This window comes from Triticum aestivum, chromosome 6D (genome assembly GCF_018294505.1).
Source record: "Triticum aestivum cultivar Chinese Spring chromosome 6D, IWGSC CS RefSeq v2.1, whole genome shotgun sequence".
Lineage (NCBI taxonomy): Eukaryota > Viridiplantae > Streptophyta > Magnoliopsida > Poales > Poaceae > Triticum > Triticum aestivum.
Genome location: NC_057811.1, coordinates 443782994 through 443793535, shown reverse-complemented (window position 1 = coordinate 443793535; position 10542 = coordinate 443782994). Strand labels below are relative to the sequence as shown.

At 42.4% G+C, this 10542-nt stretch overlaps 1 long non-coding RNA gene across 1 annotated transcript; it reads left to right on the top strand.

Moving 5' to 3' along the window:
- Positions 1–325: 325 nt before the first annotated feature.
- LOC123141899 (uncharacterized) lies at positions 326–3167 on the top strand. Its single transcript, XR_006470450.1, has 5 exons — positions 326–502; positions 585–826; positions 1202–1348; positions 1441–1514; positions 2506–3167. It is a non-coding gene; the product is annotated as an uncharacterized lncRNA (long non-coding RNA).
- The last annotated feature ends 7375 nt before the right edge of the window (positions 3168–10542 follow it).

Genomic DNA, 10542 nt, shown 5'->3' with positions numbered 1-10542 from the left:
CAACGGTTGGAGTAACAAAACATTTTGAAGTTTTGGAATAAAGAGAGTCTTTTGCAGACACGGAGTTTATGCGCACGAGCACATGTGTGCACGTTATCTGGGCGGTCGGGTGTTAAGTTGGGATTCGTCGCCTGTAATAACTGCACCTGGGACCGGTTGGATAGAAAATAAGGAAACGGTGAAATACGAAACGACCGACTTCTGGAGGGTGGGGTAGAATAGTAACGGAGTGAGGGTCACCGTCAACGGATGACTGGTGGGCCGTGGCTCATGACGTCTTCAGTTTTCCCGATCCATCGATCAAGAAACGTATACTTCCAATTTAACTCGGGCTGCAGTCGTCGTAAATGCCAGGATGGTGCGTGGGTGGGCTCGTCTCCTACCTCAATCTGCTGCACCTGTGCGAGTACCGTCAGTCGCCGCGTTGTGCAGAGCCGGCGAGGGGAGGCGAAGCTTTGCCGTTGTTCGTCAAAATGGAGTTTTTGATGGAGCCGATTCGAAGGTTCCGCACTTAATCTCTTAGACCTGATGTAAATTTGGTTTGGACCCCCCTCCTAATATCAAATCCACCCCGCGACCTATAGATCTGCAGAGTCAAGGTGCTGGAGGAAGTGAACGACAGTGAAATTATGATGGAGCTGCTGCATTATCCACTCACCGCCACTGTGGGCGTTTAGCAGCCGCCGCCGCCGACGCCCTGATTAACTGTGGATGGTCAGATTTGTGCGGTGGGGGCGGTGATGAGTCCTGGAAGGCAAGAATCACCACAAGCATCCGACCAATCGATAGAAGAGATGAACCCGGCTGCTCCTGGGTGGATGTGAAGGTATGCTACTTAGGAGTCTGAATGACATGCCTCCCACTGGAAAAGTTAGTTGGTGATTGTAGGTCAGGCGTGCTTGTCCTGATAATGCTCACTAGAGATTATAGATTTTAGAATTGAAATTGTACACATATTATTATAGACATAAAAACATTGTACACGTAGAAATCGAATGTGTAATCGACGTGCAACTGCTTGCTCTGCAGTACTGATAGACATTATTTCTCCTGTAACTGAATGGGGATGTGGTAATAATCCAATAAATAAGCTTGTATGTGCTTCTTAATATGTTCGTCCAGCTACTGGTCACTATATAGTTCAGATTGTAGACTTGCATCGGGTATACAGGCTTGTTAAATTCTAAAGCATTGTTCCCAGATTGTCCACTTTGGCTACATAATTTGGACATATGTAGACTTCTACAACTTTTACTCGTGGGAGAAGGGATTTTGTATTAGATATGGCAGAAGCAGGCTGAATGTCGAGAGGACGAAGTGCATGCAGGGAATTGTTCGCGGCTGTGCGGTGAGTACTTGGTACCATTTGAATTATATATAACTCTGTCCTGTTCTGCTGACTTTGAAGTGGCTAAAATTGCAATTGTGTATTTTCTTCAGCGTGCAGCAGAGGCCTGGATTGAGAATACTCGGTCCTGCCATTGTGAGTGCCCTGCTCTTGGTTGGACGTGAAGGTATGTTAGTACTCAGTAGAACCATCCGAAGATTAAGAAGCTAGTGACATCTTCAAATGTAGTGCTCTTGTAAGGGACAATGGTTTTGTTAGTAAATTAGAGATTCTAAAGTGTTGCAAAAGTGATTATAATAGATAATGAGAAGTGTGCAAAATATTGACATTGTCGAGAGTAATTAAGCACTGTGGGCTAGTTTTCGAACATAGATAACAAGCCGGTGGCATTTGCAAATAGCCAGTACATACATCTAGGGAAGAAATTTAATAATGCAGACATCAAGTGAATGGAGTAATGTGATTATGCCCTAAGATGTGCATCAGTGTAGGGCACGAATATGAAGAAAATGATTTTTGATGCTTGTGATTGATTGTAATTAGGAGACCACACTACGGAGTAAACCTGAGTAGATAGTGACATTCTCAGATGTAGTGCTCTTCTAAGAAAGAATGGTTTTGTTAGTACATTGAGATTGTTGAAGTGCTGCAAAAAGTGATTATAATAGATAATGAGTAGTGCGCAAAATATTTACATTGGTGGGAGTAATTAAGCACTGCGGCCAGTTTTTCAACATAGATAATAAGTACGGTGTTATTTGTTTGAATAGATTGACTGTTGTGAAAGTGATTCATGGTTTACTAATTTGTATCGGGCTTTATCTTGTGTTTGAGTGTTCCTGATAAGGTGTGATTTAATTTGATTGCTAGATTCATAATCAATGAGGCTATAACGTGCAGCATAAGTACACATAAGTACTTGAATTGTGAGTGGGGCATTCAAAAGGAAAACACATAGTAAATGAATGATAACAGGGCCATAGCTTAGGGGGAAAACATGTTTGATGTAATGCTGTACTATGGCGGCCAGTTCGATATGAAAATGTCAGAGCGCAGCTGGATGAGACCTGAATAGGCACGTTTGGTGATACTTGATTGTAGCAGTTTTAAATATTTTGTAGAACTACAACTTTTTACATGGGTGATATTCACTGCAGGGTGAGGATAGGTGCTGCCGCACCAGGAAGGGCGCCGTGCCCCAATCGAATCAGTGCGCTAGAGAAGTCAATTCGAGGTTTCACGGAGAATCCAGGGGACAATGTCATAGTGCCAACGTTGGAGACAAGTTTTGATACTTTGGGAGAAGCCTACCACTTTTACAACCTGTGCTCTTGGGAGAAGGGATTCCACATTAGGTACAGAAATAGTCTGACTAAATGTTGAGACGACGAAGTGCATGCAAGAAATTGTTTGTGGGTACGCGGTGAGTACATCTTAATATGTATGCTGTGGTTGCACAAATGAAAAGGAAAAGGAAATGTAAATAATGTATGCAAGAGAACAAGGTTCTGTATGATTTGTCGGCAGCAGGGTCAGAAGAGGACAACATGCCCAGATGGCGGCGATGTTCCAAAACCGGTTAGGAAGCCAGTTCGATGCAAAAGCTGTGGTGTAGAAGGGCATTGGCAAAACAGCTGCCAGAGTTGGCGAGCTACGCCTATGCAACACGTGAGCATGGTCCTGTCACTGAGATTGCTGAAATTTCAGCAGTCTTGCGTGATATGTGAGGTAGTTGGGAAAGAACACTGTCGTCGAACAAGTGTTACTTGAGTGTTAAGATGTTGTAATTGTGAACTTAAGTTGCAAACTATCGATGTGATGTCTGTCCTGTGTCACTCCTGATAGTAGGCTTTATGGTTTGATTGTTTGAGGCTTTTAAGTTTTTCTTAAGTGATGACAAAACTTTGCGCTAGTGATGCTTATTTGGTTGAATTTTCTTGTGTCCAGTACCATCACAAGGGTGAGTGAGTGGTAATGTTTATTTTTGTACAAAATAAATATCTATGGTGTGCTTTCTGAATATTTAATTGCCTGGAAATGAAGGAATTTATTAATTACTGAACACGTTTACGTCGATGGAGGGAATTTCTTAATTCTGCTGAATACGAAGTAGTTAGCGGTGTGCAAACCGTCATGCCATTCAACCGTTGGGCTAGGTTCTTCATCCGGTTTGCTGCGAACTGACTGCACTGTAGTTTTGCTTGCTGGACGATACATGAAGATGAATGCTATTAACATTGTAGGTTGCATAGCGGACAAGTGTAGCGAGGTAGAAGGTCGCGCGCGATGTGTGTCCACTAGATTCGAATTTCCAAACACGAGCAGAAAAGCAGAGGCAGGGTTACAAACAAGGCAGCAGAGTGGAGGCTCTGCTATGCCTGTCCTCCATTGATCCGTTGCTGTGCATACATACAGATGCGTTGAAGAGAGACGACGACTGGAGCGAAGGGAAGATCAATTGCGCCAACGTTTGGAAGCAGTAAATGAACTGGTTGTCCCCGTTTTTCTTTTCGAAAGGAACTGACTGTCCCCGTTAGTCCAGAATCGGGTCGTTACGGCCCATATCGCCTTGTCTAATTCCGAGCCGCTATAGCGGAGGCCAACGGCGTAATGCTGCCTTGCTGTCAGAGTGGGGCATCGGCCCTGTGGTAAAATATAAATACGTGGTATATACCTGGGCCAATACATTGGGCTCTGCCGATCTCGAGGGGAACGAGGGAGGGATATCGAGGGCATCTGTGCTCGAGCACAGAATAGCACTTTCGGTCTTTTGCTGGCATCGTCCCATTTAATATTAGTTTTCATGCATGTGGCAATGCGTTGCATGCCCCAGCTGCATGCTCTCGCTTTCGTTTAGTGACGCGGGGCTACATGCACATGTGCTCATGACGCATGATTTAGTTAGGCTAGGATGCGTTCGGATCTGTTGTTTAAAATCAGAATAGTCGAAAGTTAGTCCGGTCCTTTAAAGTATAAAGAAAAGTACAAAAATAAAGCAAAACGGGAAAAGAAAAATAGTAAAAAGACAAAAAAAAGGGGTTGTGGCCTGCCGCGCGTGTCGGCCAGCCCATCTCACTCTCCTTTCAGCAAGTCGGAAGCTAAACTCGCTGATGACGAGATATAGGGGCGCCCGAAACAAGCTGTGCCTCATGGCAAATCCTAAATGGGGCGGCTCCTATTTAGGGCATAGGGCGCTGTGTAGTGCGCTAGTGCGGACCCCCCCCCCCCCCCCCCCCCGCTGGATCGTTCCGCATAGAGGGCCAGCCCATTTTTTTCCGGGATTTTCACGTGCATTCTCACCCTGTTTTGAGAAGGTTCTAGGACCTTCACTGGACTGGGTTTTTCTTCTTGTTGTTTTTTGTTTTGGTTTTTCTTTTCTTTTTTGTTTCCTTTCTATTTTTTATTTTGTTTTCTTTCCCCCTTTTTTTCTCTCTTTTCTTCATTTTTTTCGAATTTTATATTGAAAATTCGCGAACATTATTTTGTTCATCAGATTCAAAAGTTGTTCCACAATGTAAAAAAATGTTCTGAAATTTAATTTTTTTAATAAAATTTAAAAATTGTTCATAAAATGTAAAATTTGTTCATCAAGTTCGAAATTTGTCAATCTTTTTTTAATTTTTTTCATAAAATTCAAAATTTGTTCAGCAATTTTTCAAAAAATGTTCATTGAATTCAGAGATTGTTCATCCGTTTGTTTAAAGAAAACGTTCTTGAATAAAAGTTTAGTTCATCAAGTTCAAAAACTGTTCATCAAATAAGAAAAAACTATTAAAAACAAAAAAACGTAATAAAATATCTGGGGCGCCCAACCCATCTTATAGGCCGGCCTAATAGGGCGGGAGGGGAGCAGGTGCATGCTAGGCATGTCATGCGCGAAATAGGAGCTCCCTCTAAACAGAGCGTTATGCACACACCTCCCGTAGCGCTAGGCCGACCCGTTTTCCCTTTTTTATGGTTTAAAGAAGAGCGCAACAACCACTAGGACATTTCGTTACTTCTGCCTACATGTTTTTTTTTTTACTCTTTTTCCAGGTCGCGGAATCCCTTGGTTTTGGAAGCTTCGCAAACCATTTTTTTGGAACGGTTTGTTTGTTTTTTCTTCTTCTGCCTTTTTTCCATTTTGTGTTTCTTTTTCTTTTACTTAATGCACGAACTGTTTTAAAATTCATGATTTTTTCAAAAATTTAAAAAGTTCGTGGACATAAAACATTTATGAACTTTTTTCAGATTGATAAACATTTTTAGAAATTGTTGAACTTATTTTCAAATTTGAGGATTTTTTCAAATTGATGAACATTTTTCAGAAAATTCAAAATCTGCGATTGTTTTTTCAAAATTGACGATTTGTTTTCAAAATTGATGAACTTTTTTCATAATTCATGATTTTCGATTTTTATCGATTTTGTGAACTTTATTAAGACCATGAATATTTAATAAATCTATGTTTTTTCATTTCACAAACATGTTTAAAAACGCAAAAACCAGCGGCCGTTTTCTTTCTTGTACCAGCAGGACAACAAAACCGAAAAAATGCGAGCAAGTGTGTTGATCAAGCGAACGTAGCGGGAGCAAGCATAGAGGCGATGGTTGAACCGGGGACTCATCAAGGAGGTGCGCGTGGGCGCCGGTTCCTCCAAGTGGCGCTTATGGCGCTACTTAGGAGCTCCCGCGCCTCATGCCCGAATCCTATTCAGCGCCTTATGCGTCGGCGTTTCCCTACACGGCGCACACTGCCTTCCATCGATCATTGTTCTGTGAGCCGGCCCTTTAAGAGGTTTTTACCGGAAGTTCGGGTGCTCGTGTTGGGAAGCTTCCAGGCCGGTTTTGGGAAGCTTCTGGTTGTTTTTGTACCTGGTTTCGTCTCTTTTCACGTGTTTTTGTGTTTTTTTAAACTTTTTTGGGTCCTTTTCCTATTTCTTCCTCATTTTTATTTTCAATTTTTTAAACGAGTGAACTTTTGAGAATTCAAATTTTGTTGCCAATTCATGAACTTTTTTAAAAATATCATGAACTTTTTCAACTTCGTGAACTTATTCTATTTCGAAATTTTACTAAAAACTGTGATTTTTTTAATTCCAAGATCTTTTTTCAGATTTGTGAAGTTTTCCCAAATTCACAATTATTATCGTGTTTTTTTGGCCCAATTTCGCGAACTTTTTCCCTCAAAATATGCAAATTTTTGGAAATTCCTGAACATTTTTCAAACTTAAAAACTTTTTTTTGCGTTTATGAACTATTTTAAATTCACAACTTTTTTTCAAGTTCGCAATGTTTTTTTCAAATTCAAGAACTATTTTTTAAACTCGGAACTTCTTAAAATCTATGAACAATTTTAATTAAAAAACCACTAAAAGCAGGCGATCCAGCTTGCAAGCTGTGCACGAGCTTGGCCGCGGCCGGTAAGGAGACATGCGGGCGCCAAGAAGCTTCGGTGGCGCGTTCAGCGCGGATTTGGAGGTCTCCGCCTCATGTCTCTAGACAAACAATACGCAACTTGGTGCATTTCTGATCGAACAGTCATTGATGTGAATGAGACATATACAAAACATAGCTAGCTGAGTTTTAGCAAATCCATATACACAAACGTGTGAAAGTAAAAGTTAGTTGTGTCAACAAAATGTAAAATAAAAAGGTTAGTTGCAGGCATCGGATGCCAAAAAAGTTAATAATGTTGGCGAAAGCTTCCAACGGCACGTTTCTAATTAAAATCTGTGATCAAAGGTGTTGATTGTTTGGCAGTTAATATAAGCCATATATAACTCACGCACACGCGCAAAAAAGAAAAAGATTTGCAGTTACGGAATTGCTTACTCACATCTAGATATTTTTAAGGATGTCTCATCTAAGTTCTTAACCATTGGATATACACGCTGTAAATTTCGTGCAAAACCCCGATCTGGCGATGTGTTTTCTGTCGTCCTCCCATATCTAGTTCTGTTTGCCCGCATTTTCGTCTTATTTTTTGTCCGCCCAATATGTCTTTATTTAGGGGTGAAAGCCACTTAACTTAAATAACAACAAGGTCTGGGATACAAATAATGTCAGGTAAGATAGAAAGCCAAATATGGCGGCCAAAAGCTAAAGTAGTCGCTGCTTTTGAAAGCTTCTGAGCTTCAAGATTCATCTCCCGCTTCTCATGGATGTAATCAACTGACGTGAAGTCTTGCATCCTTTGCTTAATATCTTGGATCGTTACTGCTGAGGGTCCCTTGTAATCACCCTTTAGATGTGTGATCGTTGCCATACAGTCTGTAGCAACAACAATTCGCTGACAGCCCAAATCAGCAGCTAAAGATAAGGCCTCCAAGCTCGCCATTTCTTCTAGGATTTCTGGATCGACCAAATCCTCAAAAGTTATAGCAGAAGCGCCCAAGTAAGCACCAGCCTCGTCTCGACAGATTACTGCCAAAGCTCCCCTGTCGCTGTTTCTGCCCACAGCAGCATCGACATGAATTTTAACACTCCCAGCAGGCGGAGCAATCCATTTAGGATTCTGACCGTTCACCATGGGTCCGTGCAAAGGAGTTTCATCCTTTAAAATCTGCAGATCTAGCATGTATCTTTGGATGAACAGAAAAGTGGTTAGTGGAGACTGAAATTGCTCTTCATGGACAGCCTTTCTCCGAACCCACCAAATCGACCACAGGGTAACAATGAGTTTCACAAAGGACTCATGCCCCATCCATTCCTGAAGCTCAATAAGCCAAAGTTTAGCATCACTGTGATTGCAAGCTATCATGTGTTCCACCAGTTCATCATCGACTAAAGACCAAACGCTCTTTGCCATGGGGCATTGAACCAGAGCATGCTTCCAAGTGTCTTCAGCTGCATTACAAATTGGACAGACATCCAATTCTGACATATTTCGGTTATAACGAACAGCTTCTGTCGGAACCGAATTCTTGGCTAAATGCCAAGCAAAATTACGAAGCTTTGCTGGCACCTTCACATTCCATAGCTTCTTCCGTTGCTGCATATTACCTCCAATGTCAGAATTCCCCGGAACTTCATATAGCCAATTTTCTCGAACTCTCTTTGTTTCCATTAGAAGTCTGTACGCTGATTCGACAGAAAACAATCCAGATCTCTCATAATGCCAAGCCCACTCATCTATTCTGTTATAAGAGCTTAGTGGGATGTTGACAACCCTCTGAACATCAATCTCCTGAAGATGTTCACGCAAGCGATTCCTGTCCCATCTTCTGTTTGTTGGATCGATAAGATCTGAGACGAGCTCCGGCGGGCTATTACTTCGTGGATGCAGTGCACGTAGCATGTGATCCCTTGGGATCCAATTATCATTCCAAATACTTGTACCGAGCCCGTTGCCAATTCTTCGAATAAGACCCAGCTTTAAAACAGAGGTGCCCTCGCATATCGCCCTCCAAATCTGAGACGGATGGCTTCCAACCTCTGCTTCAAGCAAACCAGAGTGAGGGAAATACACTGCCTTTAGGATTCTCGCACTGAGAGACTCTGGGTCTTGCAACAATCTCCATGATTGTTTAGCTAACATTGCAAGATTAAAAACATGAGTGTCCCGAAAACCCAAACCTCCCAAATACTTAGGCATGGTTAGGGTCTCCCACGAAACCCAAGCAACCTTCCTCTCTCCGTGCCTGCTGCCCCAAAAGGATTTTTGTAGCATCATGTCAATGTGTTGGCACAAACCTCTGGGAAGCAAAAAGCAGGACATAGAGAAATTGGGTATAGCTTGCGCCACTGATTTTATGAGTACTTCTCTTCCAGCAGATGCCATGCACTTCTCAATCCACCCTTGTACCTTGGCCCATACTCTATCTTTGAGGTACTTAAAAACTCCATTCTTAGACTTCCCAACATCAGACGGTAACCCAAGATACCGTTCAGCTAGAGACTCATTTGGGACGTCTAGAATGTTTTTTATACTCATCCTCATACTGTATGGACATCCTTTTCCGAAGAAAATGCTAGACTTCAACAAGTTCACCCTCTGGCCCGAAGCATCACAATAGGTGCTAATGGCATCTTTGATTATTATTGCCCCTTCCTCATTAGCCTTGAACATCAACAAACAATCATCAGCAAATAACAGGTGGTTCACAGGGGGGGCAGTAGGGGCCACCACCACCCCTTTGACATTCACATTTTCACTTCTGGCTCTCAGCAAGCAAGACAACCCTTCCGCTGCCAACAAAAATAAGTATGGGGATATTGGGTCTCCTTGTCGAAAGCCTCTAGATGGTGTGAATTCATCCATCTTCACACCATTAATGAGAACAGAAAAAGTGACAGTGGACAAACAAGACATAATTTTATTCACCCAGCTAGCATGAAAACCCAGCTTCAGCATTACAGCCTCCAGATAGCTCCATTCAACACGGTCATACGCTTTCATCATGTCCAATTTCAAAGCACAATGAGAGTTATTTTTGCTTCTGGACCTTTTCATAAAATGCAGGCACTCGTAAGCAGCTATGATGTTATCCGTGATTAATCTTCCAGGTACAAATGCGGATTGCTCATGAGAAATAATCTCCGGTAAAACTCTTTTCAGCCGGTTTGCATGTACTTTGGAGATAATCTTAAAGATTACATTGCACAAGCTTATTGGTCGAAAATGAGAGAGAGAGGTCGGATTTGATACCTTAGGAATCAAAACGATGAACGTACTATTAACGACCCCCGGAGAGTCTTCCCCATTTAAAACACGCAAGACCACCTTAGTAACTTCCTCTCCACAAACATCCCAATTCTTTTGAAAGAAATGTGCGGGAAAACCATCAGGACCTGGAGACTTTGTGGGAAACATCTGAAAAAGTGCCTCTTTGACTTCCTTCTCGGTATATATTGCCAGAAGCGACTTATTCATTTCAGGAGTAACCTTACAAGGTATGTGTGAGAGCACTGTTGTGAATCGTAGCATAATTTAAAATTTTCCTACGCTCACCAAGATGCATCTATGGAGTCTACTAGCAACGAGGGGAAAGGAGTGGATCTACATACCCTTGTAGATCACGAGCGGAAGCGTTCCAATGAACGTGGATGACGGAGTCGTACTCGCCGTGATCCAAATCACCGATGACCGAGTGCCGAACGGACGGCACCTCCGCGTTCAACACACGTACGGTGCAGCGACGTCTCCTCCTTCTTGATCCAGCAAGGGGGAAGGAGAGGTTGATGGAGATCCAACAGCACGACGGCGTGGTGGT